At 37.0% G+C, this 10132-nt stretch overlaps 1 non-coding gene across 1 annotated transcript; it reads left to right on the top strand.

Annotated features, from left to right (window-relative positions):
• The first annotated feature begins 8474 nt into the window (after window positions 1–8474).
• On the top strand, window positions 8475–8582 carry LOC130952703 (small nucleolar RNA R71). The gene has a single exon (XR_009074881.1). It is a non-coding gene; the product is annotated as a small nucleolar RNA R71 (small nucleolar RNA).
• The last annotated feature ends 1550 nt before the right edge of the window (window positions 8583–10132 follow it).

The following is a 10132-nucleotide window of genomic DNA, read 5'->3' on the forward strand; positions in this document are numbered from 1 at the left end:
ATGGTTAGCTGCCAAGACTTGTCGGGTTGGCTCTATAACCGACAGATGATATCATCAGCCACTAGGGACAGGCATTCATCATATGCATATTATATGAATTGTTTGAGATTGCCTATTTGACTGCATATTACTTGCTAATCGTCTAAATGCCTTAATTGTTCCTATTTGTATATTCCTTGTTTGATATAACTGTGTTTGCTACATTATACTCCTGCTGGTGGTTGGGAGGTCTGAAGGAATTGGAAAGGGAAGTATTAGTTAGATTGAAGAATCTTTAGTCAGATGCCCTTATATGGTATAGCTGTTTATAAGCTTTGATAGTATCTGGAGGAAGTTCTAGGATTGCCTTTGGCTTTTCTCTATTATTATGTATTATATATGTGGAAGCTGTTACCATGCTGGGGACCTTTGGTTCTCACCCATGCGGATTTTGTGGTTTTCAGATGCAGGACGTGAGGTTTCCCGCTGAGGCATACTGGAGACTTCTAGATTTGCGAAGATCCTTCGTTCTCGGGACTATGTTTTGGTTTATATGTTTTGCTTAGATACTTTTATCTCCATTAAATAATACAAACTGTGATGACTCCTCTTATGGGAGATTTTGGAGAATAGATTTCTGTATTTGTGTCCCTTTGGGTTTCCTTTGGGGTTTTTCTTATCTTATCATATGTATATATTGCTATGCTCGGACCGGTTATCTTCGCAGCCGGATTTCGAGTCTTGATATTCTTGTTTTTGACACTCCCTTGTATATATATAATCTCGCGTTGGTTATCCTTGTTCGTTACGTTATCGATCGGAGTGTTGCGCTTTAGAGTTGCGATTTTTTGTTTACCCCTTTTTCTACAAAGGCTCCTAGTTATAATCAATCATTCATACTACTATACGTACTAAATTTTTATTTTAGAGGTCGTAATACTTTGCCATCTCTATTATGACTTAAGCATAAGACTCTATATGGTAGGGTGTTACATATAACTAAACAACTAGTGTGCTCACCATACCATTATTTAAGTGCATAATTTGCTTGGCTTATTTTTCTATCTATTTTATAGAATAATTTTTACCAAATTATTTTAAAAATGGATAAGCAAATCATTACTCTTTAAAATTTTAATTTGCATTCACGTGATGAACACTTAATTAATTTTTCTTTAAAAAAAATTACAAACTTTATCATATATATAATTAATTTTATGTATTTTTTGAATAAATAAAACTTTTTCATGATGTGAAATTCAACCAAAATAAAGAACATATATTATTGAAAACGTTAGATTGTTTATCATTATTGTTATTCCATTACCTTAAGGAAAAGTATAAGGAACCAAAAGCTTATCAGCCAAAAACTAAACAAAACTACATTAATTTATATTAATAATTAATTAATTTTAATTTTTTAAATTTAAAATTTAAAAAAAATTTAAATTGATTAAGTAAACCTAATTAAAACCTATAAAAATTTTTCTCTTTTCTCTCACATTAACTTATCCACTTCTAACAATCACAAATTCAAAAAATATATAAAAGAACATCCATTTAATATGAAAAAAAAACATTCTGATACTTAATAGAAGAAACATCCATATATATTAACTCGTAGAGATTTTGAATTCATCCAAATGTATTTGGCTGAGTTTTGGCTGATATGCTTTTGGTTCCCTAGCTTTACTCTTACCTTAATAATTTATCTAAACTATTATTCAATGTCTTCCAGTTATTCATAAAACATAAAAAAAAGTATATGCAACAAACAGCTAATTAATTCTTCTATTCATTGTTTCAACTATTTCAAACTCTAAAAACTCATTATTGAGGTGGATATTTTTCAAAAACATCCAATAATTTATTTTTCATGAAACAATGTAACTAATTACAAAATCTTACAACAAAGAGGAAAAAAAGAGTAGCAATATTATCCTTTCAAGAGCTCTAACGTATACTAAATCCAGTAGAAATTAATTCATCACAAAAGTCATTGTCTTATTTTCCTTGACATTTTTAAAGCCTTGGCTATTGTTATTGATGAGTTAGTTATGCTTTAGTATATACATGAAAAAAGATCAATCATAAAAAACAGCACTTTCTAGTTTCTAAGTATCTTTTCTGACATGCATTTGTTAAGTCGCACAATATACAATAAGACGGTAAATGATTATACTTTTATCTAGTGACGAAAAGTGTACTGAATAAGAAATCTAGAAAGGAGTATAAACAATACATATGAAAAGAAATTAGAAAACTACCAAAATCTCGGCAGGAAGCTTTCCTTGGGGGCATGAATTCTTGAAATTGCTCATTCAATATTTTGATAGGCGAAACTCAATTCAAAAACTTGCAAAATAAACGATGATTTAGTAACAGTTCTCAAAAGACTATCTAATCACCTAGAATCTCAAACAAAGTCTCTCTCATTTTCTAATGTTTCATGAGTTATCGAATTTAACAGACGGTAACCGCCATCTTAATTTTTAATGTCATACTTAAAGCAATTCTTGGTCAACTTTTTCACTGAACTATATATGGAACACAACATCAATTATCAATCCTGAAGTACAAAGTAAATCAATAGAGACAAATAAAAAAGAACAAATTCACCTATTTTCATCTTCTTAAAACTAACAGAGATCAAACCTTCAATTTTACAAACAACGTGTCACTGAAAATAATGTTGCAACCGTCACATAGGTTAGAGGATTAAAAGCACAAACAAATTAATCATCCTTAAATCACTAAATTTCAGCCATTAGATGATAATGAATGAAAAGTAAAGTAAGAATTAATTTCTATACACCGATGATGTAAAATATGTTTTATACTATTGGTGCACGAAATTGTGATCATCAATGGCGCCATCAACATGGTACGCTCAATTGTAATATCAACTCTTTATCACAACTTCGCACAACTAACCAGCAAGTGCACTGGGTTGTCCAAGTAATAAACCTTACGCGAGTAAGGGTCGATCCCACGAAGATTGTTGGTATGAAGCAAGCTATGGTCAGCTTGTATATCTCAGTCAGGCAAATTCAAATGGTTATGGGTGATTTATGAATAAAGCATAAAATAAAGATAGAGATACTTATGTAATTCATTGGTGAGAGCTTCAGATAAGCATATGGAGATGCTTTGTCCCTTCCGTCTCTCTACTTTCCTACTGTCTTCATCCAATCCTTCTTACTCCTTTCCATGGCAAGCTGTATGTTGGGCATCACCGTTGTCAGTGGCTACAGTCCCGTCCTCTCAGTGAAAATGTTCAACACGCTCTGTCACAGCACGGCTAATCATCTGTCGGTTCTCAATCAGGTTGGAATAGAATACAGTGATTCTTTTGCGTCTGTCACTAATGCCCAGCCTTCAGGAGTTTGAAGCTCGTCACAGTCATTCAATCATTGAATCCTACTCAGAATACCACAGATAAGGTTTAGACCTTCCGGATCCTCTTGAATGCCGCCATCAATTCTAGCTTATACCACGAAGATTCTGATTAAGGGATCCAAGAGATATCCACTCAATCTAAGGTAGAACGGAGGTGGTTGTCAGGCACACGTTCATAGGTGAGAATGATGATGATGAGTGTCACGGATCATCACATTCATCAAGTTGAAGAACAAGTGATATCTTAGAACAAGAATAAGCTGAATTGAATAGAAGAACAATAGTAATTGCATTAATACTCGAGGTACAGCAGAGCTCTAGACCTTAATCTATGGTGTGTAGAAACTCCACCGTTGAAAATACATAAGAACAAGGTCTAGGCATGGCCGTGAGGTCAGCCCCCAAAACGTGATCAAAAGATTCAAAGATCTAAAGATGATCAAAGATCCAAAGATGAAAATACAATAGCAAAAGGTCCTATTTGTAGAGAACTAGTAGCCTAGGGTTTACAAAGATGAGTAAATGACATAAAAATCCACTTCCGGGCCCACTTGGTGTGTGCTTGGGCTGAGCATTGAAGCTTTCATGTGTAGAGACTTCTCTTGGAGTTAAACGCCAGCTTTTGTGCCAGTTTGGGCGTTTAACTCCCATTCTTGTGCCAGTTCCGGCGTTTAACGCCGGGCAGTTTTGAGTTGATTTGCAACGCCGTTTTGGGCCATCAAATCTCGGGCAAAGTATGGACTATTATACATTGCTGGAAATCCCAGGATGTCTACTTTCCAATGCAATTGAGAGCGCGCCAATTGAGCTTTTGTAGCTCCAGAAAATCCACTTCGAGTGCAGGGAGGTCAGAATCCAACAGCATCTGCAGTCCTTTTCAACCTCTGAATCAGATTTTTGCTCAGGTCCCTCAATTTTAGCCAGAAAATACCTGAAATCACAGAAAAACACACAAACTCATAGTAAAGTCCAGAAAAGTAAATTTTAACTAAAAACTAATAAAAATATAATAAAAACTAACTAAAACATACTAAAAACAATGCCAAAAAGCGTATAAATTATCCGCTCATCACAACACCAAACTTAAATTGTTGCTTGTCCCCAAGCAACTGAAAATCAAATAAGATAAAAAGAAGAGAATATGCAATGAATTCCAAAAATATCTATGAAGATCAGTATTAATTAGATGAGCGGGGCTTTTAGCTTTTTGCCTCTGAACAGTTTTGGCATCTCACTCTATCCTTTGAAATTCAGAATGATTGGCTTCTATAGGAACTCAGAATCCAGATAGTGTTATTGATTCTCCTAGTTAAGTATGATGATTCTTGAACACAGCTACTTTATGAGTCTTGGCCGTGGCCCAAAGCACTCTGTCTTCCAGTATTACCACCGGATACATACATGCCACAGACACATAATTGGGTGAACCTTTTCAGATTGTGACTCAACTTTGCTAGAGTCCCCAATTAGAGGTGTCCAAGGTTCTTAAGCACACTCTTTTTGCCTTGGATCACAACTTTATTTCTTTCTCTTCCCCCTTTTTTTTTTCTTTTTCTTTCTCCCTTTTTTCATTTTTTTTTTTGAATATTCACTGCTTTTTCTTGCTTCAAGAATCATTTTTATGATTTTTCAGATCCTCAGTAACATGTCTCCTTTTTCATCATTCTTTCAAGAGCCAACATTCATGAACAACAAATTCAAAAGACATATGCACTGTTCAAGCATACATTCAGAAACCAAAATATTGCCACCACATCAAAATAATTAATCTGTTATAAAATTCAAAATTCATGCAATTCTCCTCTTTTTCAATTAAGAACATTTTTCATTTAAGAAAGGTGATGGATTCATAGGACATTCATAACTTTAAGGCATAGACACTAAGACACTAATGATCATGTAATAAGACACAAACATAGATAGACATAGGCATAAAAATTCGAAAAACAGGAAAATAAAGAACAAGAAAATTAAAGAACGGGTCCACCTTAGTGATGGCGGCTTGTTCTTCCTCTTGAAGATCTTATGGAGTGCTTGAGCTCCTCAATGTCTCTTCCTTGCCTCTGTTGCTCCTCTCTCATGATTCTTTGATCTTCTCTAATTTCATGGAGGAGGATGGAATGTTCTTGGTGCTCCACCCTTAGTTGTCCCATGTTGGAATTCAATTCTCCTAGGGAGGTGTTGATTTGCTCCCAATAATTTTGTGGAAGAAAATGCATCCCTTGAGGTATCTCAGGGATTTCATGATGAGGAGTTTCCTCATGCTCATGTCCATGAGTGGGATCTCTTGTTTGCTCCATCCTTTTCTTAGTGATATCCATGAGGACTTGGTCCAACCTTTGATCAAAGTTGACCCTTTTTGAGTTTGAAAGGGACCTCGGGGATCACCTTCTTCTTGGCCACAACTTTATAGAAGTGGTCTTGATGCACCCTTGAGATTAATCTCTCCATCTCCCATGACTCGGAGGTGGAAGCTTTTGCCTTCCCTTTCCTCTTTCTAGAGATTTCTCCGGCCTTAGATGCCATAAATGGTTATGGAAAAACAAAAAGCAATGCTTTTACCACACCAAACTTAGAAGGTTTGCTCGTCCTCGAGCAAAAGAAGAAAGAAGATAGTAGAAGAAGAAGATATAGAGGAGATGGAGGTGGGTTTGTGGTTCGACCAAGGGGGAGAAGTAGTGTTTAGGTTGTGTGGAAATGAAGGAGTAAAGATGGGTTTATATAGGGGTGGAGAGAGGGGTAGGTTTCGGCCAGTATGGGTGGGTTTGGGAGGGAAAGTGGTTTGAATTTGAATGGTAAGGTAGGTGGGGTTTTATGAAAGATGTATGTGAGTGGTAAAGAGAATAGTGGGATTTGATAGGTGAAGGGTTTTTGGGGAAGAAATGTTGAGGTGATTAGTGAATGGGTGAAGAAGAGAGAGAGTGGTGGGGTAGGTGGGGATCCTGTGGGATCCACAGATCCCGAGGTGTCAAGGAAAATTCATCCCTGCACCAAGTGGCGAGCAAAAATGCTCTTTATGCCAATTCTGGCATTAAACGCCGGGCTGGCGCCCATTTCTGGCATTTAACGCCAGCTTCTTGCCCATTCCTGGCGTTTAACGCCAGTCTGGTGCCCCTTTCTAGCGTTAAATGCCCAGAATGGTGCCAGACTGGGCGTTAAACGCCCATTTGCTGCCCTTACTGGCGTTTAAACGCCAGCAAGGTTTTCCTCCAAGGTGTGCTGTTTTTCTTTCTGTTTCTCATTCTGTTTTTGCTTTTTCAATTGATTTTGTGACTTCACATGATCATCAACCTACAGAAAACATAAAATAACAAAGGAAAATAGATAAATATAACATTGGGTTGCCTCCCAACAAGCGCTTCTTTAATGTCAGTAGCTTGACAGTGGGCTCTCATGGAGCCTCACAGATACTCAGAGCAATGTTGGAACCTCCCAACACCAAACTTAGAGTTTGAATGTGGGGGTTCAACACCAAACTTAGAAGTTGGTTGTGGCCTCCCAACACCAAACTTAGAGTTTGATTGTGGGGGCTCTGTTTGACTCTGTTTTGAGAGAAGCTCTTCATGCTTCCTCTCCATGGTAACAGAGGGATATCCTTGAGCCTTAAACACAAGGGATTCTTCATTCACTTGAATGATCAATTCTCCTCTGTCAACATCAATCACAGCCTTTGCTGTGGCTAGGAAGGGTCTGCCAAGGATGATGGATTCATCCATGCACTTCCCAATCTCTAGGACTATGAAATCAGCAGGGATGTAATTGTCTTCAATCTTTACCAGAACATCCTCTACAATTCCATAAGCTTATTTTCTTGAATTGTCTGCCATCTTTAGTGAGATTCTTGCAGCTTGTACCTCAAAGATCCCTAACTTCTCCATTACAGAGAGAGGCATGAGGTTTATGCTTGACCCTAAGTCACACAGAGCCTTCTTAAAGGTCATGGTGCCTATGGTACAAGGTATTAAAAACTTCCCAGGATCCTGTCTCTTTTGAGGTAATCTCTGCCTAGTCAAGTCATCCAGTTCTTTGGTGAGAAAGGAGGTTCATCCTCCCAAGTCTCATTACCAAATAACTTGTCATTTAGCTTCATAATTGCTCCAAGGTACTTGGCAACTTGCTCTTTAGTGACATCTTCGTCCTCTTCAGAGGAAGAATACTCATCAGAGCTCATGAATGGCAGAAGTAAATCCAATGGAATCCCTATGGTCTCAGTGTGAGCCTCAGATTCCCATGGTTCCTCATTAGGGAACTCATTAGAGGCCAGTGGACGTCCATTGAGGTCTTCCTCAGTGACGATCACTGCCTCTTCCTCCTCTCCAAGTTCGGCCATGTGGGTCATGTTAATGGCCTTGCATTCTCCTTTTGGATTCTCTTTTGTATTGCTTGGAAGAGTACTAGAGGGGAGTTCAGTAATTTTCTTACTCAGCTGTCCCACTTGTGCCTCCAAATTCCTAATGGAGTACCTAGTTTCAGTCATGAAACTGAGTGGTTTTGATTAGATCAGAGACCATGGTTGCTAACTCAGAGTGGCTCTGCTTAGAATTCTCTGTCTGTTGCTGAGAAGATGATGGAAAAGGCTTGCCATTGCTAAACCTATTTCTTCCACCATTATTGTTGTTGAAACCTTGTTGAGGTCTCTGTTGATCCTTCCATGAGAGATTTGGATGATTTCTCCATGAAGGATTATAGCTGTTTTCATAGGATTCTCCCATATAATTCACCTCTTCCATTAAAGGGTTCTCAGGATCATAAGCTTCTTCTTCAGATGAAGCATCCTTAGTACTGCCTGGTGCAGCTTGCATTCCAGACAGACTTTGAGAAATCATATTGACTTGCTGAGTCAATATTTTGTTCTAAGCCAATATGGCATTCAGAGTATCAATATCAAAAACTCCTTTCTTCTGATTCGTCCCATTGTTCACAGGATTCCTTTCAGAAGTGTACATGAATTGGTTATTTGCAACCATTTCAATGAGTTCTTGAGCTTCTGTAGGCGTCTTCTTTAGATGAAGAGATCCTCCAGTAGAACTATCCAGTGACATCTTGGACAATTCAAACAGACCATCATAGAAGATACCTATGATGCTCCATTCAGAAAGCATGTCAGAAGGACACTTTCTGATCAATTGTTTGTATCTTTCCCAAGCTTCATAGAGGGATTCACCTTCCTTCTGTCTGAAGGTTTGGACTTCCACTCTAAGCTTACTCAATTTTTGAGGTGGAAGGAACTTTGCCAATAAGGCATTGACTAGCTTTTCCCAAGAGTTCAGGCTTTCTTTAGGTTGTGAGTCCAACCATATTCTAGCTCTGTCTCTTACAGCAAAAGGGAATAGCATAAGTCTGTAGACCTCAGGGTCAACCCCATTGGTCTTGACAGTGTCACAGATTTGCAAGAATTCAGCTAAAAACTAATGAGGATCTTCCAATGGAAGTCCATGAAACTTGCAATTCTGTTGCATTAGAGAAACTAATTGAGGCTTAAGCTCAAAGTTGTTTGCTCCAATGGCAGGGATAGAGATGCTTCTCCCATAGAAGTCGGGAGTAGGTGCAGTAAAGTCACCCAGCACCTTCCTTGCATTGTTGGCATTGTTGTTGTTTTCGGCTGCCATGGGTTCTTCTTGTTTGAAGATTTCTGTTAGGTCCTCTACAGAGAGTTGTGCCTTAGCTTCTCTTAGCTTTCGCTTCAAGGTCCTTTCAGGTTCAGGGTCAGCCTCAACAAGAATGCTTTTGTCTTTGCTCCTGCTCATATGAAAGAGAAGAGAACAAAAAAATGTGGAATCCTCTATGTCACAGTATAGAGATTCCTTGAGGTGTCAGAGGAAAAGAGAAATAGAAGGAAGAGGTAGAAGAATTCGAACTTATCAAGAAAGATGGAGTTCGAATTGTGCATTAAGGAGGAGTGTTAGTCCATAAATAGAAGGATATGAGAAAAGGGGAAGAAATTTTCAAAACTAAATTAAAAAGATTTTAAAAACATTTTGAAAAATATTAATTGATTTTCGAAAACTAAGAGTGGAAAAGAAATTAAGTGATTTTTGAAAAAGATTTTGAAATTAGAAATCAAAAAGATATGATTGAAAAGATGTGATTTTTAAAAAGATGTGATTGAAAAGATATGATTGAGAAACCATTTAAAAAGATTTGATTTTAAAAATTAATGACCTGCCTAACAAGAAAGATATGATTCAGACATTAAACCTTTCTCAACAGAAAAGGCAACATACTTGAAATGTTGAATTAAATCATTAATTGTTAGCAAGTATCTTTGAAAAATGGAAAGAAATTGATTTTGAAAATATATGATTGAAAAGATATGATTTGAAAAAGATTTGATTTTGAAAAGATTTTGAAAACTTGAAAAAAATTGGCATTAAAAACAAAATCTTCCCTCTTGTGCCATCCTGGCGTTAAACGCCTAGAATGGTATACATTCTAGCGTTTAACGCCCAAAACACTATCCTTTTGGGCGTTAAACGCCCAGCCAGGCACCCTGGCTGGCGTTTAAACGCCAGTTTTCCTTCCTCACTGGGCGTTTTGAACGCCCAGCTTTTTCTGTGTAATTCTTCTGCTGTATGTTCTGAATCTTCAATTCTCTGTATTATTGACTTTAAAAGACACAAATCAAAAAATTTTTTGGATTTTTAATAATCAAAATGCAACTAAAATCAAATAAATAATGCATGCAAGACGCCAAACTTAGAAGTTTGTATACTATTGACACTAACAAAATGAGAATGCATATGAGAAACAACAA

Source organism: Arachis stenosperma, chromosome 9 (assembly GCF_014773155.1).
Source record: "Arachis stenosperma cultivar V10309 chromosome 9, arast.V10309.gnm1.PFL2, whole genome shotgun sequence".
NCBI lineage: Eukaryota > Viridiplantae > Streptophyta > Magnoliopsida > Fabales > Fabaceae > Arachis > Arachis stenosperma.